Here is a 26390-nt window from a genome sequence, read left to right on the forward strand (position 1 = left end):
ATCATGTTATCTTCACAACCCAATAAAATAAGTACTGTTGTAACTTATTTGTGATAATCATTGATTTCATTTTTTATGTATGTATCATATATACATATCCTACACAATATATTTTTTAGTTCCATTCATTCCAAAACTATTATATAAATGGAATCACACTATTCTTCAGTAAAATTATTTTCTCAGCATTATGATTTTGAGATTCAGGCATGTTGCTATTTAGGACTATCATTCATTCACTATCATTCATTTCACTTTGTGTGGTATTTTATTGTGTGAAGATATTATAATCCATTTATACAATGTACCCTTGATGGTCATTCAAGTTACTACCAGTTTTCTTCTGTTGCAGATAATACTTTTATGAATTATGGATTCTGGTGCACATTTGCAAGAATATGCATATACCTAGGAGTGAAGTGTTGGGTCTCAGGTATATGGATCTTTAGCTTTACTAGAAAATGCTGCACTGTTTTCCAAAATGATTGTACCAGTACACAGGCAGTAATACATGAGAATTCCCATAGAACCAAATCTTTACCAATTGTTAGCCACACCAGTGTTTTTAAGTATTTCCCTACTAGTGAGCATGTAAAGATAACACATTGTGGTTTTAATTTATCCTTTTCTGAGGTTGAATATCTTTTCACATGTTTATTAGACACTCATGTTCTCTATGAAATGCATGTACAGTGGTTTGCCCACTATTCTCCTGAGGGCTGGAATTATTTAAATATCCTAGACATTGTTTTATCAGTAATACATGATACATATACCTTATCCAAGTTTGTGGCTTGCATTTTCAGTCTCCCTATATTGTCATTGGGTGAACAGTTCTTAATCCTGGTGTCATCAAAACTATTTGTCCTTTGGTTTATGCAATTTTTAGATTGTACAATTTTTTGTACCCCAAGGTTGTAAAGATATTCTATATAATAGCAATTTATTATTTTGAATTTGCAGTAAAATCTTTAATTAACCTCCAGTTGATTTTTATATGTAATATAAAGAGTCCAGCTTTATTTTTCCATGTGATAGCCAATTGTCCTAACTATGTAATGAAAACTCCAGCTTTTTCCCAGGTATCTGTAGTATTATTTGTCATGTTAAGTGTCTGTTTATGATTAGATCTACTTCTGGGGATTTCTGTCTACTCTGTTTCATTTGTCTACTTGTCTATCTCTGTGTGAGTGATACAGTGTATTAATTACTGTACTTCTGTAATAATTTTGATAAATGTTAGGGCAAGTCTCTTAACATTTTATTCTTTATCAGTTATCCAGACTAAGTTTTGCTCTTTTAATTTTATGTAGACATTTCAGAAGCAATTTATCATGATTCAAAAGAAGATCAAGAGAATGAAAATATTATTGGGATTTTAATATCCATAAAGCCAATAGGGAAAGAAGTGAGTTTTTGCAGTATAAATTCTTTCAAGTCATTAATTAGGTACAGGTCTCCCCTTTTTATGTCATATTTAATATCATTTTACATGATTTCAAGACTTACTATAAAATTACAGAAATTGGCAGTGTTGTATTAAAGAAAGATAGTTACAGAGATCAATGATCTTCAAAAGTAGATCCACAAAGCTCATTTCACCAAATGGACAAAAATAATTTCATAAGAAAGAAAAGTCTTTTCCAAAAAAAATAAGTTACTGAAACAATTGAATATTCATATACAAGTTTATATGTATGTGTGTACACACATATATGGCCATATCTCATACTATACAAAAATTAACTAAAAATAAATCATAGAACTTTGTGTAATTGGAACTATATAACATCTAGGAAAAAACAAACAAAAAAAAGCCTTGCTATATGGTGCTGACAATGATTCCTTAACAACTAAATAAAGCATGGTCTAGAACAGAAAAAAATAATAATAAATTCAATATGTTAAAAGAATGGAAAAACAGAGATTCAGATTGGGATAAATATTTGCAAATCACATATCTGATAAAGGACTTGTATCTAGGATATAAAAAGAACTCTTAACACTCAATAACAGGAAAAAAAAAAACCTACAGTCAATCAGCAAAACATTTGGCCAAGAAAGATATATGGATGGAAAATAAGCACATGAAAAGATTAAGGAATTTAGTCATTAGAAAAATGTAGATCAGAACTACAATGAGATGCCACTACACATCTACTTGAATGGACAAAATTTTGAGAAGTACTTACCATAGCAACTGCTGACATGGATGCAGAGCAACTGGAACTTTCATGAATTCCTGGTGGGAATGCAACATGATCCAGGCACTTACAGAACAATTTGGCAGTTTTTTATAAAGTTAAAAATATGCTTATCATGCGACACTGCAGTCCCACTCCTAGCTATTTATTCTGGTGAAATGAAACCTTCTGTTCACACACAAACTTAAATATGCATGTTTATAATGGCTTTATTTGTAATTATACAAAGCTGGAAATGACTCAAAGTTTGATATAGGGGCTGCTTACACAAACTCGGGCACATCTATGAAATGGAATACTACCAGAATGGAAAGGCATGAACAAGTCATACTCACAAGAGTGTGGATGGATCTTAAATGCTTTATGGTAACTGAAACAGGTCAGACTCAAAATCTACATCCTTTATTATTCCATTTATATTACATTGTGGAAAAGGCAAAATTATATGGGCATAGAACAAATCAATGATTTCCATGGGCAACTGGAAAAGAGCTGACTGCCACGGTGGAGTTCAGTGGCATGTTTGGGAGGGGACAGAGTGATGGAACTGTTAGCTATTTTGATTGTGGTGGTGGTTAGAGATCTGTATATATTTGTTGAAACCTACAGATAGTACAGTTAAAAAAACACTACTTTTTACTGTATGTGTTTTATAGGTTAATAAAATAATAAAAAGGAACTTCATCTGAATTTAATATAATCACATCTACTTTTGTTTAATAACAAACAGTACAGTATATCTTTTCTAACCATCTTTCTGGGACCTTGTTTGTATGTAGGTATATAGGTATGTATGTATTTATTTTTATCATTTGACATCATCGATCATGGGTTCCTTTTTAAAAAGAAAAACATAAGGATCAGGGTGGGGGGAGTGGTTGGGGGAAAATGCAGGCAACTGTAATTGAACAACAATAAAATAATTATTTTTAAAAACCATAAGGACATTTTATTTATTTATTTCCCGTCACCATTTACCACCCCTTCACCCTCCTCCACCTCTCCCTACCCTCTCCTCCCCAGCAGTCACCACATTGTCCCACTGTTTGTGTCCATGAGTTCTTTCCCTCTCTCCTTTTTTTGCTCAATCTCTCCACCCCCCCCCCCCCCCAGCACCCAGATTCCCCCAGCTATCAGTCTGGTCTCTATGAGTCTCTCTCTATTTGCTTGTTAGTGCATTTTGTTCATTAGATTCCACATATGAGTGAAATCATATGGTACTTCGGTGACCTTGTATTTAAAAGAGCACATATTTTAAAAAGGATTTAAAAAATATTATTTAAAAAATAATCTTATCATCTTGCTATTTAATTGGTCTCTTTAGCTCCTTTATAATTAATGGAATTACTGATCTACTTAGGTTTAAATTCACCTTCTTGTTACTTGTTTCCACTTGGCCTCTGTGTTTATTTATTTTTTTTATTCTTTCTTATGTTTCTTTAGATTAATCAAGTATTTTCCTTAATTTTTATTTATTTTCTATTTTTATTCCACTTCCTTCATTCTTCAAGGGCACATCTCCTGCTCCTTCATGGATAATTACCCCTCATTACATGACTGTTGTTAGGGCCTATATCCATGTTCACTATCCCTTTGAGCTACCAAGGCTTCAGCAAGTTCACAAATCAAATTCAAATTCTTAGGTTCTGGGACATGGGAATTTTGTCTTGATTTTGAAAACCGAGAATGCATTAAAAATGTTTATGGTTGTATTTTATGCAGCATTTCTATTTGTTTGCAGTAAGAAGAGCTCTTGTTAGTTTACTTCTCCATTATGCAAAATTAAGCAGCAAAAAAAGGCTTAAAAGTTAATATGTACATCTGGGGAATTTAAAGTAACTCTCTGTGGCCAGAATGTAGAGCTAAGCTCATGGTTGAGTGAGAATGGTGGGAAATAACCAGTTGGGGGAGAATCAGCTCATAAAGAGCCCCATACCCTGTGCTCAGATTAAGAATATTCCTGTAAAAGCAATGGAATACATTTCTTAAATAATTTGTAATTGTTATTCTATTACAGCCCAATTTTTACCCCTTTGCCCTCCCCTTCCCATTCTACCCCTGATCCCATAGTTAAGTCCCACACTATTGTCCAGGTTTGTGAGTCATTCATATATGTACTTTGGCTAGTCCCTTCCCCTTTTTCCCATCATTATCCCTTTTGCCCCTCCCCTCTGATCATTATCAATCTATTCCATATTTCTATGCCCATGGTTCTATTTTGTTCATTAAATTCCTCTTATAGGTGAGATCATATGGTATTTGTCTTTCACTACCTGGCTTATTTCACTTAGCATAATGCTCTCCAGTTCCATCCATGCTGTCCTGAAGGGTAGGAGCTCCTTCTCACTTTCTGCTGCTTAGTATTCCATTGTGTAAATGTACCACAGTTTTTGATCCACTCATTTACTGATGGGCACTTAGGTTGCTTCCAGCACTTGGCTCCTATAAAAAACACTGCTATGAACATTGGAGTGCATTGGCTCTTTTGAACTGGTGTTTCAGAATGCTTAGGGTATAATCCCAGCAGTGGAATTGCTGGGTCAAAAGGCAGTTCCATTTTTAGTTTTTTAAGGAAATTCCATACTGTTTTCCACAGTGGCTGTACCAGTCTGCATTCCCACCAACAATGTACTAGGGTTCCCTTTTCTTCATAACCTTACCAGCATTTGTTTGTTGATTTGTTAATGATGGCTATTCTGACTGGTGTGAGGTGGTATCTCATTGTGGTTTTAATTTGCATCTCTCTGATGGCTATTGATGTTGTGCATCCTTTCATATGCTAATGGGCCCTCTTACGTCCTCCTTGGAGAAGTATCTGTTCAGTCCCTTTGCCAGTTTTTTAATTGGATTGTTTGTCTTTCTGGAGTGGAGTTGTATAAGTTCTTCATATATTTTGGAGATCAAACACAATTCTGAAGATTCATTGGCAAATATATTTCCCTATAAGTTTGTTCCCTTTTCATTTTGATGATGCTTTCTTTAGCTATGCAGAAGCTTTTTAATTTGATATAGTTCCATTTGTTTATTCTTTCCTATATTTCCATTGCCGTAGAGGATATATTGGCAAAAATAGTGCTGTGTGGGATATCTGAAATTTTACTGCCTATGTTTTTCTCTAGGACTTTTATGGTGTCATAGCTTATGTTTAAGTCTTTTACACATTTTGAGTTATTCTGGTGTATGGTGTAATTAGGTGGTCTAGTTTCATTTTTTTGCTTGTACTATTCCAGTTCTTCCAACACTATTTGTTGAAGAGGCTATTTTTACTCCATTTTATAGGTGAATATTAATGGACCATAGAGACATGGGTTTATTTATGGCCTCTCTATTCTGTTTCATTAATCTATGTGTCTGTTCTTATGTCAGAACCAAGTTGTTTTGATTACAGAGGCCTTATAGTATAGTTTGATATCAGGTATTGTGATCCCTCCTACTTTGTTCTTTTTTTTTCTCTCAAGGTTGCTGAGGCTATTTGGGGTTGTTTATGGTTCCATATAAAATTTTCAAATCTTTGTTCTAAGTCTGTGAATATATCATTGGTATTTTAATAGGGGTTGCATTGAATCTATAGATTGCTTTGGGTACTAGGGACATTTTAATAATGTTAATTCCTCCAATCCATGAATATAGTCTAAGCTTCCATTTATTTGTATCTTCCTTAATTTCTTTCTTCAATGTTCTGTAGTTTTCTGAGCACAAGTTTTTTACACCCTTCATTAAGTTTATTCCTAGGTACATTATTTTTCTTATTGCTATAGTAAATGAGATTTCCCCCCTAGTTTCTATTTCCGATATTTCATTGTTCAAAAATGTCTTTGATTTCTGAATATTGATTTTGTGTACTGCTGCTTTGCCAAATTCACTTACTAGGTGAAGTAGTGTTTTGCTGGAGCCTACAGGGTTTTCTGTGGATACTGTCATGTCATCTGCAAATAATGACAGTTTTACTTCCTCCTTTCCAATTTGGATAGCCTATATTTCTTTTTCTTGTCTGATTGCTGTGGCTAGAACTTCTAATACTATGGTGAATAAAAGTAGAGAAAGGAGAAAACTGTGTCTCATTCCTGATCTTAGGGTGAAAGCTTTTAGTTTTTGCCTGTTGAATATAATGTTAAGTTCAAAGTTTCTTGTATATGGCCTTTATTATGTTGAGGTATGCTCCCTCTATCCCCACTTTGCCAAGACTTTATATCATAAATGGGTGCTGTACTTTATCAAATGCTTTTCAGCTTCTATTGATATGATCATGTGATATTTGTCTTTTACTTTGTTTATGTAGTTTATTACATTTATTGATTTGTGAATATTATAACATCCTTGCATCCCTGGGATGAATCCTACTTGATCATGATGTATGATCTTTTATTTCTTTTTAATTTTTTAAAAAAATTTAGTGGTTTCAAATATTATTTTTTATTTAGGGCAATTCTAATTCAGTTCTGGTGTGATCTTTTAAATGTATTGCTGAATGCAGTTTGCCAATAATTTGTTTTGGGGATTTCCTCATCTATATTCATCAGTGATATGACCTGTAGTATTCTTTCTTTGTCGTGTCTTTACTTGGTTTTGGAATTAGGATGATAGTGGCCTCATAAAAAGAGTTTGGGAATCTTCATTCTTCTTGAATTGTTTGGAAAGTTTGGAAGTACAGGATTTAGCTCTTCCCTAAAATTTACTTGTGAAGTCATCTGATCCAGGGCTTTTGTGCACCAGGAGTTTTTTTATTACAGCTTCAATTTCACTAGTTGTTATTGATCTATTCAGGCTGTGTGCTTCTTCTTGATTCTATTTTGGGAGATTATATGTTTTTTTAGAAATTTGTCCATTTCTCCCAGGTTGTCCAATTTCTTGGCATATAGTTGTTCATAATAATTTCTTATAATCCTTTGTATTTCTGTGGTATTGATTTTAATTTCTCCTCTTTTGTCTCTGATTTTATTTATTTTGGTCCTCTCTCTTTTTTTCTTGATGAGTCTGGATAAAGGCTTGTCAATTTTGTTCATCTTTTCAAAGAACCAGCTCCTGGATTTATTGATCCTTTGAATTTTTCTTTTAGTCTCCATATCATTTAATTCTGCTCTGATCTTGATCATTTCCTTCCTTCTACCCAATGTGGTCTTTGTTTTTGTTCCTCTAGTTCTTGTAGACTGGGGTTAGGTTGTTTATTTGAGATATTTCTATCTTTTTTAAGTAGAGCCATATTGGTATGAACTTCCCTGCCAGGACTGTCTCTGCTGTGTCCCATAGTTTTTGAGTTGTGTGTTCATTTTCATTTGTTCCCAGAGACTTTCTGATTTTTTCCTTGATCTCATTGTTAACTCATTAATTATTTAATAGCATGTTATTCATTCTCCAAGAATTAAAATGTTTTTGAGTTTTTTCCTTGAGGTTGGTTTCTAGTTTCAGGCCCATGTGGTCTGAGAACATGCTTGATATGATTTCAATTTTCTTGAATTTGTTGAGTCTTGTTTTGTGTCTACCATGTGGTCTATCTTTGAAAATGTTCCATTTGCATTTGAAAAAAAATTATATTTTGCTTCTTTGGCATGAAGGATTCTGTATATAACAATTAAGTCCATTTGATCTAGAGTGTGTTCAATGCCACATTATCCTAGTTGATTCTTTGCTTGGAAGATCTATCCATTGCTGACAATGGGGTGTTAAAATCCCTAATATAAGTGTGTTGCTGTTTAAATCTTTCTTGAAGCCCTCCAAGATTTTCCTTCTATGTGTAGGTGTTCCTTTGTTGGGTGCATATATGTAAACAAGGTTATCTTTTCTTGATAGGTCTCTTGTGGAGAGCATATATGTGGATCATGTTTTCATATCCATTCAGCTCCCCTGTGTCTTTTGACTGGAGCATTTAATCCATTTACATTTAAGGTTATTCATAGACACTTATTCATTGCAATTTTTCCCTTTGCATCTGTGTCCCCCTCTCCCCTTCTCATCCTCTTAAAGCAGTCCCTGTAGTATCTCTTGCAATTCTTGTTTGGTGGAGATATATTATTATTATTTTTTAAAGATTTTATTTATTTATTTTTAGAGAGGGAAGGGAGGGAGATAGAGAGAGAAACATTGATGTGCAGTTGCTGGGGGTCATGACCTGCAACCCAGGCATGTACCCTGGCTGGGAATCAAACCTGCAACACTTTGGTTCACAGCCCACACTCAATCCACTGAGCTACACCAGCCAGGGTGAGATATATTATTTTACCCTTTCTTTGGTCTGGGAAACTGCTTATTTTGCCTTCCATTTTATTTATTTATTTTTAAAGATTTATTTATTTTTAGAGAAAGGGAAATGGAGGGAGAAAAAGAGGGATAGAAACATCAATGTGTGGTTGCCTCTTGCACACCCCCAACAAGGGACTTGGCTCACAACCCAGGCATGTGCCCTGCCTGAGAATCGAACCAGCAACCCTTTTGTCCACAAGCTGGTACTCAGTCCAATGAGCCACATCAGCCAGGTCTTACCTTCCATTGCAAATGAGAGCCTTGCTTGGTACTACAGTCTGGCTCCATTCCTTTGCCTTTCATTACTTGGAATACTTTTTGCTATTCCCTTCTGGCTTGCAGTATTTCTATTGAGAAATCAGCTGATAGCCTTATCAGCCTCCCTTCTGTGTCAATTGCTGTTTCTTCCTTACTGCCTTTAAGATTCTCTCTTTGTCTCCAAAATTGTCCATTTTAATTATGATGTGTCTTGGAGTGGGCCTCTTTGGGTTCATCTTGATTGGGAGCCTCTCTGATTCCTGCACTTGTGTGACTTTTTCCCTCATTAAGTTAGGAAAGTTTAATATCATTACTTTTTCAAATAGGTTTTCTATCCCTTGTTTCTCTTAGTCTCCTTCTGGTATCCCTGTGCTATGAATGCTATTACATTTCATGTTGTTCCACAGCTCCCTTAAACCTTCTTCGTTGTTTTTGAGTCTTTTTATCTTTTGTTGTTCTGTCTGGGAATTTTTTTCTACCCTGTCCTCCAGCTTGCTGGTTTGTTCCTCTGCTTCATCTACCCTGATTTTAATTCCTCCCAAGGCATTTTTCATTTCAGATATTCTATTCTTCATTTCCTCCTGCCTCTTATTGATAGTTTCTATATCCTTTTTTTTATGCTGGTGTATTTTGCAGTAAATTTCTTGTAGCTTCCATAGAGTTCCTTATAGTTCTCACTGAGCTCCCTGAGTATCATTATAATCATTATTTTGAACTCAGTGTCTGGTGGTTTGCTTGCTTTAATTTCATTTAGCACTTGTTCTGGGGTTTCCTCCTTTCCTTTTGATTGGGGGTTGTCTCTTTGTCTCCCCATATTAGGTAACTCTTCTTATTTGTTTCTGCATATTAGATTGATCTGCTTTGACTCCCTGTCTTTCTGGTATGACCTGTGGTGCAGTCTCCTTGATCTCCTAAGCTTGATGCTTTGGGGATGCCTTTTATGTCATTTATGTGAGCTCTCTGGTAATAATTGGATTTTGGTTGTTGTTGGGTCATTCTTTGGTAGGTATTTCCCTCCAGCTGGCTGACTAAGGGTCACTCCACCCACTATGTCTTGTGTGCTGTTGTACAGGTACTGCCAGAACAATACCAAACAACCCAAGAAACAAACCCACAGCCCTCAAAATAATTTCTACCCACAAACACACTATCAACAGCAAATGAGAAAATACTAGTAAAAGTATACATAAAGACTATTATAAGAAAAGAAAAATGAATATGACGTGACTATTTGAAATAAAAATTATTTTAAGAGGGCAGATGTAGGAGAAATAATGAGTAAGGAATAGAAACAAGGTGAAGAAAGAAAATTTACACCATAATTTTAAAAGTGAGGGGAAAAGGCAAAATGGAGTGAGAGAAGAGAAGCATTGTATTAGGATTAAACAAAAATTTAAAAAATATATAGTGAAAAAAGAAACCAAATTGGAGAAAAAGATCCACCACAGCAATATCAACAACAAATGAGCAGAGATTAATATAGGTAGAATGGGAATAAAAAGGAAAAAAGACAGAAAGAAAAGCTTAAGAGATGTCTAAAGGAAAGAAAATTGATTTGGAGAGAATAGAAGGGGAAAGAATACTAAGAGTGAGGAATGAAAATCAATCTAAGACAGGGAAAAATTGAAATTTAAAATGCAAAAAGAAAGGGCAGGAGGTAGGCAAAATGGGGTAGGAGAGGGAAATGGTAAAATTTGAAATTTGAAATACAAAAATGGTGAAGATTTAGAAATAAAATTAAAGAAATGCAACAACTACCATGTCAACAACAAACAAACAAAGACTGACAAAGGTGAAGAGAGAATAAGAGCATTTTAAGAACAGGAAAAAAAACGTGGGATGACTAATGACAAGAGAAGTGGTTTTGAGAGGGTGGAGAGAGAGAAATAGTAAGAGTATGGAATAGAAATAAGTCATAGAGAAAAAATAAAGTTTATAACAAAAATAAGAAGAGAAAGGAAGAATGTAAAATGGAGTAAGAGAAGGGAGGAGCAAAATGTGAGATTTGAAATAAACAAAATTATGAAACCTAGTGAAATAATAGGCATAAACTTGAAGGAAAAGAATGTTGAAAAGCTATGCAGGGGAGAAAATAACACAAATCATGAAGAAGACCATGGCAGAATTTGTCTCAGTAGAATCCGGTATTTACCATTGTCCTCTCTTTCAAGATCCTCCCCTGGTAATGTCAGATGGTGTCCTCATCTGGCCCTAGGCAGCCTGTTTGAGACAACAAGTGATCCACAGTCTGTGGCTGTCTCCTTCAGCTTTGGCTGGAACCCACTGTTCTGCCCTGCCAGGCTTTCATCAACCATGGCCCCAGGTGTGGTTCATTTAATGACCCAAAAGGATTGCCAGTACCTTCTCCACCTGCCTCCAGTTGGGGCCTCTGGTGCAACAGAGAAAGTGGGAACACTGGGTCACCCCAGAGCGGCACTATTCAGTATTCAGGGAAGATGGTGGGAATGTTTCCCCATCCCTTTACCACATGTCTTAATCTGTCCCAGATTCTTTCTAATAATGTATGGTTTCTGGTGAATTAGCTGTCCGTTTCCTGTGAGGGGCCAGTCTGTGTGGGCAGCTTTCCTGCTTTGTGCAAACAGGAACTCTGTCTAGGGACCGATGCTGGGCAGGGCCCTGGACACCCTTTATTGTCCCTGTCTCTAATTTGTCTACTTAGCTGGCCTTAGTAGATCAGGGCCTGAAGAACAGTGTAGCTTGTGGTGTCTAATAAAGGGTACTTTCAAAGCTTTTTCTTCCTCTGCAGAAATGCACCCAGCTGGGGGGTCCTGAGCCAGAGCTCACTGATATGCAGAGCCTGTAATCCCTGATGGGGCCGGTGGGCTCACCTGTCTGTGAGGGAACTTGCCTGTCTGAAGCAAATATCAGGCATCCAGCTCCTTGCTGTTCAGTCCCTACCCTTTACTCTCTCCCTGAAGGCTCAGCCAAACTCCATTCTGTACAGTCTTCTGCTTGCCAGTCATGCTGGGCTGGGTCTCACAGTCCCTTCATTGTGATTCTGTCTCTCTGAGTTCTCGGTTAGCAGAGCTGCTACACACACATGTGTGCGTGCGCACTCGAGCACTGGGTCCCTGTATAGTCTCGAGTCTCCCCTCAGCTCCTCTTTTAAAAGGGTTTCTGTGTAGTCCCGCCTCTTACTGCACTGAGCCCTGCCGGGACTGTTTTCCACATGCCCACCTTCCCCCAAAATCACAGAGTCTCTTTCAGGCAGGGTTGGCCACTGCCTGCCATGGCCTCCAACAGTCTTAGATAAAGTCTCTCTCTGGATCTCTTCAGGATGGTGCTGAGAAGAGTCGTGCAGCAATACTGTAACACAGGACTGTAGTGGGATGCTGTCCTCACTTCCTCCCCAGATTCTCAGCATCAGGCACATCTGGTCCTGCCATGCTTTTTCTGCAGCCAGCACCTCCCTGGCCCTCTCTCTCTGCTCCCAGAACTCATGGCTCCTGATCAGACAGGCAGCCCTCCTGAATTAGTGCAGCCAGAACTGCAGGTTTGGGCAGTGGTGGCAGCAGTTGCTCTGCTAAGAGAGCCCAGGCCGCCCACTCCTGAGTGCCCTGCAGGCAGGCAGGTTCTTGCCCACTCATGAGCACTCCCTGCACTCTTGTCCATGTATGAGATGTGCTCACGCACACGTGCTCCCACCCACTTTCCACTGCTTTTTTAGGGTTGATTGCTTTGTGGTTTATTTAGCAAGTGGGTGAAGCTTCCAGCTACTCAGCAGCCATCTTGGATTCCCCTCGGGATATATTTTTTTAAAAAAAGACAAAACGAGTTTAAACAGGAGAATGGTGTGACCAGACTTGTATTTTAGACAGATTATATTGGTTGCTCTAGGGGATCGAAGTTAGTCATTAATTTTTGCAAGAAGCAAGGACCTCTGCTACTTCTCTTTAAGAAGTTCTGATTTCTGGAAGAAATTTCCCAAGTTCTTTAAATGTTCCTCAAATTTTCTCTATTGATTGATTTAATTACCATGAGCATGTACCACTTACATCATTGGTAAAAATATAAAGCTATTTTGTATTTGGGGAAAAATACATATAAGATACCTGGCTCCTAATTAAAGATATAGCTATATATTCAGCTGAGAATAAAAACAAAAACAAAACGAAGGGAGCCAGAATGAACTATGAAAATGAAGCAGATAAATGCTGAAGAAACAAAAGAATGCCTTTCTAATTGTAGAGTTCACAAAAACAAGGTGATCTTTCATGCTTTGCTGTCTTTTACCAAGGCAACACAGAGACCACTGGTGGAGCTCTCTCCAGTGTGTGTGTGTCTCCTTTTACATTTTTGCAGGGAACTGATTGCCAGCACCTTGTACGTATTTCAATTTGATACAAAGCACCAGGCTATGAGAGTAGATGGAGGGACTGATTCCCTGTCAACTCCCACCCACACTGGTCTGTCCTTTTTCTGAACTCATGTTGTATCAGGTACCTTGGCATTTATGTTCTAATTATTAAAACAGTATTTCTAATAAATACAATTTATTAGGTTTTTACTACATTCCAGGGATACATTATGTCCCATGTACATAAGTGCATTATGTGTGTAGTATCACTTATTTTTAACAACTCTAGGAATTTAAACATTATTTTTCCCATTTCACAGATGAAACATCAGAAGTTCGTGGATAACTTGCACAAGATAACCCAGCTATTCAATTCACAGCAAATATTTGTCTAACATCTATCTATTTTTTGGGCTCTAAATTTAGGTAATTAACATATTTGTTTCATTTAACCCTCACAAAATCTCCTGAAATAGTTATTATGGTCACCATTTAACAGATCAGGAATCTGTGTAACAGATCTTAAATGATTTGCCTGAAGTTGCATACTGATAAGTGTGCGTTCATAATTCAGGTCGGGCTTCTCCAAAGCCCATGCTCTAAACCATTTATTTTTAATCTGACTTGTCCATTTATTCCTAAATTATCAAGATCTAGACCTATGCTCCCACACTACCTAACACATGCTGCATATGAAGGAAAAATATGTTGATGAAAGAGAAGTGCCAAGAGTATGTTTATTAATAATTACCAGAGAGATCCAAGGTGAGAGAATACAAGGGTATCTCACTGTTTAACATCTTTGGGGAATAAAAGTTTTGTATATATATATGAGGGCATCTTTCCAGATACCTCAAATGAAAGTGTTTACATGTCAACTATTTTTAATGAAACCCCCTCTAGCAAGAATTATGTCCTGCCTTTTCTACACAAAGTGATCAATGTAATTTAATCCACTTGAGAAGTCAGGGTCATTGTCAGACAATCATTTATAAATTTACTTTAATATAAGGTTGCTAATAAAAATGTGTTTACAATAGCTCATCCCTAAATGAAAAAAAGTCTTTAGCTGTTAACGAACAGCTTTAACTTATTTATTCTGACGAGACATGTGCTCCAGCAGTAACATTTTAAAATTTGTTTTGCAATGGTAAAAACAGACTCAAGCCCAAAAGAATTATATGAAAAGTAAATACATTCAAGGTTACCAAATAGATCTGGAGGATAAATGTAATGGCACTATTTTTGCTATTCCAGAGCCTCTTAAGTTTACTGTCAAGTATTTCATTTGTTTCCTAGCTTGTTTGCAGAGTGCAAGTGGACCCAGGTTAGAACTGCCAAAAATCCGATTCTTGATTAAGGGAAGTATTTTTTTTTACCTGATTTACATTGATTATCCTGATTATAATGAAAATAACTGCAAATGTTTTTTTGATCAGGCATTATTCTCCTTCTTTTTGTTCATTTCTAATTCATTAAACTTAAACTATTGGGGGGGCAGTTACCAGAATGGGGTGGGAAAAGTGGAGTTGGTGCTTAAAAACTGTCATGTCAAACTTAAATATCATTAGTTACCATTTAGATACAATTTCCTATTTCCATTGAAGACATTGGAACTCGAAGTCAAATTTGCATGGCTAATTGGAGGTGGTACTCAGAACTAAACCTTTAAAAATTCATTCCCATGTTCCTTTAGTGGTATTATTATTTGAATAATGGAGTCATTGCAGATTTCCTTTCCTTTTGGAATAGCTGTGCCATGATGGCTTATAACTTATTCTCATTGTTTTACATCTTTAGGTCAGCCTAATTTTTAAGTGTCAAGTGGAAAAAAAGAGAAAACACCAAGTATTGTTGAGCATGGAAGACAAATACAGTTCATGTAAACTAGTCAGGTATAAAATATTTTCTGCTCATCTCTTTCTGTGTACTAGCAGCACAGAAGGTCTATTAACCATGAAATACCATTTTAAAATTTGATATTAGTCTCTTTAATGATTCATTCCCTCACTCAAGACAAGGTTTTTGAGTAATTCTGTGCTTCCTAGCACTCTTCTAGGGTCATGAGATACATCAACAAACAAAAGAGGCAAAAATCCTATCCTTGTGGAGTTTACATTTTTGTAAGAGAAAACAATAATAGACAATAAATGTAGCATGCAAATAATTTTTGCAGTATGTTAGAACTGTTGTGAAGAAAGGAAAGAGCAGAGTGGGGAAAGAGAAATGGAAGTTTGAGAGTGAGGGGCAGGCAGGCAGAGGTGCTGGCAGGTAGTGGTACCCAGAGTTAATTCTACTCATCTCAGTATTAAAGTATCTCCAACTTTTCCATGTGTGTACCATCCTTGTAGTTATATATTAAATTTCTATATCTTAGGCTTTTATTAGTTTCCATAATCCTTAGCACAAAGCTGACCTCATGGTAGGAGTTCAATAAATACTTGATGAATTACTATATGCTTATTCTATTTAATAGGTATCCTTCATTTAAAACTATTTTTAAATTAAAATTGGCCTTTGGAAATGATGTGTTAAATGAACTTTAAATGTTCATTGAAAACTTTAGTCTTTTCTTAATTGTTAAAGCATTTGAGGAGTAAGGGTTAGATGCCTTTCTTGGGCACCAAAAATAAAAAGTCAGACATTTCCAAAGCCATAGTCACTCATTACATAGGGTTCCTAGTCCTTTACTGTGATATCAGCATGAGTGCCAAAAATTCTTCATAACTAGAAGCAGGGCATTAGGCAGAGGACATGGGCAGCATAGTAGACAACTTAGAGATCAGGATAGCACAGAGCCCAGAGAATGATGGAAATTTGTTTCTTGGGTGTCATCCATTCATGAAAGATAGCCTGGGGACTCCAGTCAGCTGTAAAAAGGGATTGTGGAATTCTTATCTTTGGAGAATACTATTCATTTGCATGGTAAATAGAGGCAGGGCTGCAAACTAGGTCTTTCCCATGTTCCTTCAACATTACTATTATTTGCATAATTGAGTCATTGTAGATTTAATTTCCTTTGGAATTTAGAAAAACATAGAAATTATTTTAGGCAGCAGTTGGGGTTCTGGCTGGCAATGAGCAGGATAAACTCTGGCGTCATTGCTCACTTGAGACAATAAACATAATCTGATGACATCAGCTAAGATGAAAATCAGGAAAAACCACACCACTCTGTATTTCATAACTTTTTAGTTTTATAATAATGATGGCGATAATAAAAGCTGACATTTATTGAGTATTTACCATGTGGCAGGCTCCCTCCAGCATGATTTACATGCATTAATTCACTGAATCCTCCAAACATTTCTACAAGGCAACACTCTTACTATTTCCCACTTGCAAATGAGGAAATCTGAGACAAAGACATGATAAAGAACTAGTTTCGCGATCACACAGAAAGTGACCGAGCCAGAAAATAAATGTATTCTGGATTCTTAGATTTGGAAGATACCTTAGGCTCTTGCAAAGTAAGGTATTGTGCATGGGCCAGCAGCAATGGGTTCACCTAGGAGCTTTGTTAGGCATGTAGATATGCAAATCACATCTGAGCCCCCTAAACCAGAATGCACATTTTAACATGATCCTCACAGACCTATATGCACATCAGCGTTTAAGAACTGCTGTCCTACAACATCCCAGATAATTGTTTGAATAGCCTCTTACATCCAAGGTGGTGAACTCAATAACCCACAGTCATCATGTTCTGTAGGAGGGCTTTTAGTGATTTTTTTTTAAGAAAAATTCTTCATATTTCAGTTTTCCTATTACTTTTACCTTTAGATCTTTATGTTTTATTTTCAAACCGTATGTAAAATGAACTCTTCTTTTTATGACATCCCTTTAGCATTTGAGCATAGCTTTCAGTTTGGATCTGGTATTAGCATTATCGCTGCCCGCTTGTGTCCTCAACCCTTGCCTATCTCAGGTCAAAAAATATCAAAGCATCCAAATTTCTTTCAATTATTTATAAGCTCTGCTTTCTCTCCTGGTTGCATTGCAGTATATCAATTCCTTCAAGACACAAATTGAATTCTAGTTGTGGCCAATTGCCTCCCTTCCATCTCATACATTATTCTTGGGGCCTTTGCCTTTGTTTTTTGTATTTGAAAAGTAGTGTTATGATAATTTTATGTTGCATTTTTTTAACTCCAAAAATCCTCCAGCTATGCCTTCCATACATTCTCTTGCTGCACAAGGTAAAGATATATACAGTTTTAGTCTATACCGTTGTCTTCTTCCCCTGACCTCTCTGTTAGTGAAATGACTCCAAAACTTCTTTGTTCATTTACCACAAAACTTACTGAGAAGTTTTTTTGAGGTCAAAAATCCCAGATCCTCCTCAAAAACCAGGTATTTGCCATTGGGAGTATTTCAGTTTTCTGTATGTTTTTAAGGATTCTACAGGTGTAGCTTAAGATTTCATGAACTAGGTTAGTATTATTTTGACCATTTGGATAAAAAAATTCAGAATATATCCTGGAAGATTACCTTTTCTATAGACTTTCTTTCTAGTGGTCTAAATGAAAACCATCATCTTTGAACTTAGAACTATTCTTTTAAGAATCCAAGATTTAATATTTGAAGGTTATCCAACTTTATAGTGCCAGAGTATCATCAAAGAAATTCTTAAAAATTAAAATATCCAGATCAATTGTATCTAAATCTCAGGGTCTTAGGAATTTTCATTTTTAATAAGAATCTCACAAAAGCAAATTGTTTACAGACTATAGTTTAAAGATCTAGTTCTTTCACAGATTTATTAAGTTTCTTCACCCAATTTATCAGCATCTACATCATGCATACTATTTAATTTATTAGGCAGGGAGTAGTCATCATTAACCACTATTCACTAAATGCCTTTTTTGCACAGGACCCACAATAGATATCTAATTAAAATTAAGTGCTCAAGCTTTCAAAAATGGAGAACTTCACAGTTATTGCCATTGTCACTCAGATTTATAAAAAAAAAAGCTTCTAGAAAAATGAGATCAATTGTAGTGAGCAGCCACAGAGTTCTTTGCATTCCAAGAACTGCTGAAGATATATGTGTCCTTGACACTTTATACACATGCACAGTGTCATTGTCAGTAGCTGTGTATTTAAATACAAATAAGGAGATATAAATGTAAGATAAGAGGCTAAAAATCTTATGTACTATCTCCATGCTCATAATTTTCCATTTCCTTTCTAGGACATTTCCCCTGATAAGAAGCTTTATGAAAGAGCTTTACTGTATATATGAATAGTCCAAGTGTATAAACTAGACTCAAATTTATTACATATCTTTCCAAATTTAAATGGGTTGAAAAATGGGTCAGTCATATAATCTATTATGTATTCTATTACCTGTTTTTAGAGGTTGGACTTAAGTAACTACTGCTTTACCTCAATTTAGTAAAACTCATGATTAAACTAAAATGAAAAACCTCCAGCTGGTAAATTAGTTCCAAGAATGGGTGTACTCTGGGATCCTGAATTTATTCAGGTGTTATCCATTTATTTAATGTTGGGTGAGCACAACAAAATGCACATGTGAAAGTTATGGTTTAATTGAAAAGCATATAGCATAACTTAACTAGACCCTGCTGCATCATGCTAAAAGTAGCAGCATGTGGGGCTAAGTTTTAAAAAATCTAATTATAAAGAGAACTATGGTAACGTTCAGCCAATGCCTCCAAGCAAATATTTAGTCTTTTCAATGGGTACTGACTATATATTTGATAATTTCCAACCCCTGGAACTGTACAACATTGATACAGACAAGTTAAATAGAAAACACACACAGACACACACAGAGACACACAAACACACCAGGAGAACCTCCTTACAAATCAGCAGTCACTTGCTTTACAAATTCTTCTGAGTACATATAATCTAGTTCATGTGTCTTTTGGCTCTCACTCAGGAATTTTTACCCTCAGACTAGAATAGATAAATAAGATTTTCACCTGGTAGAAATCTCCCTCTGTTTATCATTGGAAGGCTAGGTCAAAATGTAAACTCTCTGATATTAAGAAGTTGCCTTAGATATAAAGAGCAAGAACACTCATCCCAGTAAGCTATAATGATATATGCTGGTGGGAGTGAATGGATGTTCTGTCCTGCCTGCTTCCTGTAGATCTGTAAGTTAGTGGTAGCTTGGCTAAATGTGAACATTAGAATAACAAGCCAACTTTCATCTGCTTTCCTCAATAACTTTTCTTTCCTCAACCTACAATAGACAGTGGATTGAACTAGCTTGTTAGAACTCAAAACTGGGAATCTTTATTCTGAGCTTGTTTTCTTGTTTCCTGGAAGATTTATTGACCAGTATTTTTGTCCAAGTATGATCTTTAAAACATTCAAAGTAAATCAACATGTTTTTTTGGAGGTTAATGGCTCTTTGAACCAGAACATGGGTCTTCATGGCCCATGGAAGCTGAGAGGACACTTGATTAGTAAGGAGATTCTCTTGAGGTGTGTGTGTATGTAGTTTAACTTGTCTGTACAAATGTTACACAGTACTCTGATTAACAGTCTTTTGGCAGTCTTTGCTTGAATGTGACTTTCCTTCCATAATGAACTCCCTCATCTATCAAATATGCTAAAGATTCATGTCATTAAGTACATTTGTAAATTTTGATTGTAGAAATCCAGTCTTATACAAATTTTGAATGTGGAAATCTAGTCTTGCAACTAAAAAATCCAGCCTTGGATTTTCAAAAGTATTCAATAACTTTTCTCTTCTTGAATGAAGAATTTCTACACTTAGCAACTATTAGTTTCATTGATATCCATTCCATTTAGTTGTCACATATTTTCTTTGCTTCATATTGGGACCAAATTCAGCCCTGAATTGGCTATTAAAGTTGTAGATATGGGTATAAATATAGATAACATCACAAAACACACCAGGCAATTTTGCTACCATGGATGAGGAAGGTCATTCTTAAACTCACTATGGATATATTCAAATCAGATATTTTAACTTAAACATATGGGAAGTGGGGAGTGGGATATAAAACCACATAGTTGTTTCAATAATTTCCAAACCTGACTTGGGGAAAAGAGAGATTAACCAGTCAATTGCTAAAATCTCTATTTCATCTATACTTAAGTTTAATATACTGGAGATGGTTTTAATGACAAACAAAATCACTTTTTATTTCTTAGAACTAATACATTAAGGAAAACCTCTAACAGGTCATATTCATATAACCAAAACAATTATTCCACATAATACACTGTATAAATAGTTTAAGATGTTCATCCAAACTCAGTTGCTATAACCTTTATTTCATCAGTGAGCCTCTTTGCAGAATTTTTAAGAGGATAGTTAACTAACTATTGTGATTAGATGAGATAAAGAAATTGGAGACATGAAAATGGAAAGGAGAATGTAGAATTGTCTCTGTTTGTAGGTAATATGATTATACACCTGAAAAATCCAAGAGAACCAGCTGGAAAATTACTACAAACAATAAAAAAACTAAGTTAAGAAGGATATTAAATAATAAAAAAAACTTATAGCTTTTGCATATACAACCAACAACCAGTCTGAGTATGTGAATAATGAGTAAATTTTAGAAAGCAACAGAAAGTTTAAAATACATAGGAATAAATTTAATTTAAAAATGTGCTAGACCCATATGAAGGAAAATATAATTATATGACTGAAATGCCAAAGAGAAGACTTGAATAAATAGGACATACTCATGTTTGAGTACAGAAAGTTAATTGATAAATTTAGCACAATTCCAATTAAAATACCAAAATTTTTCTATTAGATGATCTGATTCTATTAAAGATTTACCTTAAAAGTATCTTTTAAAAATCCAGGAAACCTCCAAAAGAGAAGATTATAAGACCGGACTAGAACTATCAATTTTAAAGCAAATAGTCTTAGTGACCAAAACATGGGGCACGTACATAGACAAACCAATGTAATGGAGTAGGCAATTCAAAAGTATTGAAGGGATATCATATGTAAACAAGGTAGCATCTCCAATCAATAGGGAAGTGATAGCCCGAAAGACACTGTCGAGACAACTAGATGACCATCATTTCTCATAATATGTATCATAATAAATTACACTTGGATAAAATATTTAATTGTAAAAAATTATACAGGTGATAAAATGATAAAGGCTAAAGGTTTGTATACACATGGCTCAAAATCCAAAAGAAATAAAAGAAAGCTCGATGTAATGGGTTCTGAAAATATCAAAATATTTTCATGGCACCAGGGTCCATCAATAGAGATTCCACGGAAAGAAATGGAAGTCTGTCTTTAAACCTACTTTCTACTCCTTCAGTTGTTGTATGTACAGCTCTTCTCACCCTCAGGAAACAACTCACATTACTTTATTATTTACCCTACCAGAGATTTCCTTAATAAAAAGTCAAGAAAGTACACAGATAGATTTTATGTATCTCCTATTTTATACAAAAAAATATTCTATATGCATTATTTTATAGCACCCTGATGTTTTCATTCCACAGTATACCTTGGAAATCTGTTTGAATACATATAGAGAGAGCTTACTCACTCTTTTTGTAAATGCCTGATATTTTATTGTGTAGATATACCATTATTAATTTAATAAATACCTCCCTGATGGAATTTTAGGTTGTGTACAATAATCATCCTCACAAAAATATTAGAAATGCAAGTGACTATTTACAACAATATCTTGGCACAGTTCTTAGAAATATGACATTTTCATTCAGAAAACAGGCTTTGCAAGAGGTGTTTTAAAAATCCTGAAGGCATATCATAATTTAGCTACTGAAGACATTGTTGATAAGATATAATAGTTTCCCTCCAAAAGAATCTTACAAGCAAATTTACTATCATGTGACAGGCAGTGTTAAGATTCTATCTGGTATAAAGTGAATATGAAATTATAATAATTATAATGATCAAATTACAGTAATTAGTACATAGAGCAGAGAATTTATCTGTGCCAATTCCATACACTAAAATAATTTAGGCAATAGTTATCTTATCAGTCTCAATCCTTCCCAGAGAAAAAAATAATGACAACTCTATAACATTCTATTTTCAACCGTGTGGCACAGAACTTGGCAAATGTTATTTTTATTTTAAAATGAGGGTGGCAGAGAGAGGTTTGTGACATAATATATTATAATGGGCTCATTTACTCATTTGGCACATCTACCTATTAGTTATTTCAACTTCATTCTACCGATAGGGTTAACCTGATTACTCATAAAGAATAAGAATCAATATTTTATATGTATATTTCTAAATTTTTGTCCAAAGGTTTTCTAAAATGTTAAAGAAATACATGGTATGATATATATATATATATATATATATATATATATATATTCCAAAAAATGTCTAGCCATTATTTAATATAATGAGAATTGTTTGCGTGACATGTTGTAACCTGGCAGCCAAGGACAGTGGACTGGAATACACATGTGTGAACAGTGATAACTTAACTCTACTAGTCAGTGGGGGTGGTAGATGCTGTTGAGTGAGCATGTGTACTGTATAGCTGTCACATTCAAAATAACTGAGTAAAGCAACAAATCTACATTAAATTTTGAGTTAAACTAAACATTCCTCCACAGAACTATTTGGATGTTTCAGAAGGCCACAGCTATGGGCAACTGGTGATTGGCAGCTTCATCATAACCTGCACATTCATGCATCTTGTCACATGCAGAGTTTTTGGTGAAACATCAAGTCACTCAGGTGACTCAGCCTCCTACAGCCTATATTTGGCGCCTTGTGACTTCTGGCTTTTCCCAAAACTAAAATCATGTGTGAAAGGGAAGAGGTTTTAGACTGTCAGTGAGATTCAAGAAAACATGACAGGGCAGCTGATGGAAATTGGGAGAACTCTGTAAGGTCCCAAGGTACCTACTATGAAGGAAACTGAGGCATCATTGCCCTATGTACAATGCTTCTTGTATCTTGTATCTTCTTCACTAAATGTCTCTACTTTTCACAATATATGGCTGGATACTTTCTGGACATACCTCATTTATATTATTTTTTGTGATGACTTTGGCCACCTTTGACTCAGAAATCTAGTGATAACTAGAAATTGTATCCTTCTAAAGGGATTCTTGATAGAATAGCATGATGGTAAGGATTGTATTGTTTATTCTGTCTCTGAGTTTTGATTTTGAGGCTATAGTAAGAAGTACCTTTCCTGAAAGGCATCTGAAAAATAGATCTGTCTGATTAGTGCTTTGTCTTAACTTTTCATAGTGATCAAGAAAGCCCTTGTCTATATTTTCACATGGAATCTCACAACAGTGTATGATCTTTTCAACAGTGACTACTCATCCTTTGGAAGTTTAACACTGTATTCTTGTGGGTTTGCTGTAACTACTTTTCATCTTCCCAAAACATGAGACAAGCATAACCTATTTTATATTGTCAATTGATTCAATAAACTGCTTTGGGAATTTTCCTAACTCCTCAACTTTCATAAATTTGATTATGAAACATAGTATAATATCTAGTGAGTGAGTTTCCAAAGATACACTGGGCAACAATCATCTTAGAAGAGTGGCTAGCCAGAGGAGAATGGCTGTTTGGCTCTCCAGAAAGCATCTTAGTGAAGTGTCAGTTGTCAAGTCACAGGAGAGCAGAGCAGGAACATTCAGGTTGTCAGAACTCAGTGGCAACAAACTGAGCTATTCAGCATGCCTTGGTCAAAATGAAAGAGAACTTTCATTCTTCCTTTTAAAGAATGTGTGTTCATGTGGAATGACGAGGTCATCTTGAAACTGGTGAATTGTTCAATGTTCAATGCTCAATGCTAAAATGATTTCAAAATGGTAACTACCATATAAAATGGAATTGCACAGGTAGTGGTGACCAAATCCTGTACAATTTTTCTAGAACAAGAATGAGTGTGCTGAGGGATTACAAACAAAAACAATCACTAGAGATAAATGTGGAAAGAACAAAATCTCTGAGATCAGGCTGAGCTCAGTTAAAATCTCCACTGTGCCATTTGCTAGCTAGTTATGGGATTTTGGACCAGCTACTGTATGTCCCCCAGCTTGTTTCCTCCTCTGTGAATGGAGATAATGGAAACTCCCTTAGGGAGGTTTGTGTGAGGATTCAGTGAGGTAATTGCCAAGCATAGGACTGGAGTATAGTAGAGAATAACAAAGTTACAATGTTTAGTTTCATCTTTTCTTTTCCTTTCTCTTTACTAATTTTCCATGGAAACAGAAAACTGTCAGCAGCATCCACTTGTTTCTGACCTATATTGCTTATATTTTTATATCGTACAAAAGTAACTCGATTCATTTTCTCCCTCTAGTTTTTTTGAGAGCCAAATCATTTCTAAGTCATTCCTATTAATTTTATGTGTATTTTTTATTATCATAACACAGAAGATGTCTGGGAAAGCAAATTCCACAACAATTAGCAGCTGGACACATATTGTGTTACCTCTCCATCACTAATATTTTTAATGTTGTAAGACAGAAGTTCTTTTGCCTTCACCTAATCACATTTTCCTCCTTCTGTCATCAGTATGAATGTCAGTCAATCAATCCTCAAACCACATAATCTTTATTTTTTGACACAACTTCAAATGAGAATAATAGAGGTCATCCCATCTGTTCATGCACAGAGCATGAGAGTGTTTGAAGAATATTCAGGTATCTACTTGATAGTATTAAGTAGGATTCCACATACCTACATTAAATAGTATGTGGCATCAGAATTACTCAGATTTTCTGTAAGAGATTCAAGTGAAATTCTAGCTATAGGAATAGGATTTTTGATATTTTCATGATTAGCAATGTGAAAGGCTATTTTCAACTATATACAAGGGGTTAGCTTCTGTGGAAAAGTATTGGAAACAGACAAAAAATCAACTTCATTCAAAATTACAAAGGTATTCTGGGGGTGAAGAAACAAATAAAGATTCTCTACTTGGGGAAATAAATTATGAAGGCCTTGTTTTCAGAAGGTAATTCTGGAAAAAGAGGCAAAGTTCATTAGGTCAGGGAGAACCCAATGTATTATGAACTATAGCCAAAATATCAGAGACTAAAATCAATGTAAAATTAATCTGTAATGTTGACATTGGACTTTGATCAAAAAGGTAATTGATATATCCTAAAAGGGCAAAATTCTAGTGTATGAAGTGGAAAGAAGTATGGTAAGGTATCAGTTCTTCTTTGGCTTTTTGTCCTTATAGTTCAACCTCCACTTCCCCCTTTACCTTTCTCCTCCACTCCCCTCCTCTCACCTCTCCTCTTTATCATAAGATTGTGTATTAACAATGCCATCTAACAGGTACATGCAAAAAATGAAACTAGACCACCTTCTCATACAATGCACAAGAATAAACTTGAAATAAATTAAAGACTTAAATGTTAGATTCAAAACTATAAAAATCTTAGAAGAAAACATAGGCAGTAGAATCTCTGACATTTCTTGTAGCAATATTTTTTTCTGATATATCTCCTTGGGCAAGGGAAACAGAAGAAAAAATAAATAAACAGGACTATATCAAATTAACAAGTTTTTGTACAGCAAAAGAACCCATCAACAAAATGAAAAAACAACCCACTGAATGGGAGAACATATGCATGTATTTGCCAATGATACATTTGATAAGGGGTAATATCCATTTTTTTTATTTTTTATTATTGTTCAGTTACAGTTGTTGTACCTTTTACCCCATTGCTCTCCCCTGCCCAAAATTTATGAATAATTGAAAAAACTCAACACCAAAATTACAAACTAAGTAAAAAATGTGCAAAGAACCTGAATTGATACTTAGCCAAATGGAATATACAGATGACAATTAGACATATGAAAAGATGCTCAATGTCACTAATCATCAGAGAAATGCAGTTGAAACCACAATGAGATATCACCTCATATCTGTCAGTGTGGCCATCATCAATTAATCAACAAACAAGTCTGGTGAGGATGTGGAGAAAAGGGAACCCTAGTGCACTGTTGGTGGGAGTGCACACTGGTACAGCCACTGTAGAAAACAGTATGGAATTACCTCAAAAAATTAAAAATGGAACTGATACCCAGTGATCCAACTTCTGGGTTATTCCATATTCTGTGAATATGTCTGAAGAAACCCAAAATACTAATGCAAAAGAACATATGCACCCCTACGTACATTGCAGTGTTATTTACAATACCGAGGATTTGCAAGCAGCTCAAGTGCCCATCAGTTTACAAGTTAATTAAAAAAGCTTCAGTACATTTACACAATGGAATATTACTTGGCTATAAAAAAAGAACGAAAATATTATCTTTTGCACCAGCATGGATGGACCTGGAGAATATTGTGCTAAGTGAAATAAGCCCGTAAGAGTAAAGCAAGTGCCATTTGATTTCATTCATATGTGGAATCAAA

The sequence above is a fragment of the Phyllostomus discolor genome, chromosome 3 (assembly GCF_004126475.2).
Source record: "Phyllostomus discolor isolate MPI-MPIP mPhyDis1 chromosome 3, mPhyDis1.pri.v3, whole genome shotgun sequence".
In the NCBI taxonomy this organism is placed as follows: Eukaryota; Metazoa; Chordata; class Mammalia; order Chiroptera; family Phyllostomidae; genus Phyllostomus; species Phyllostomus discolor.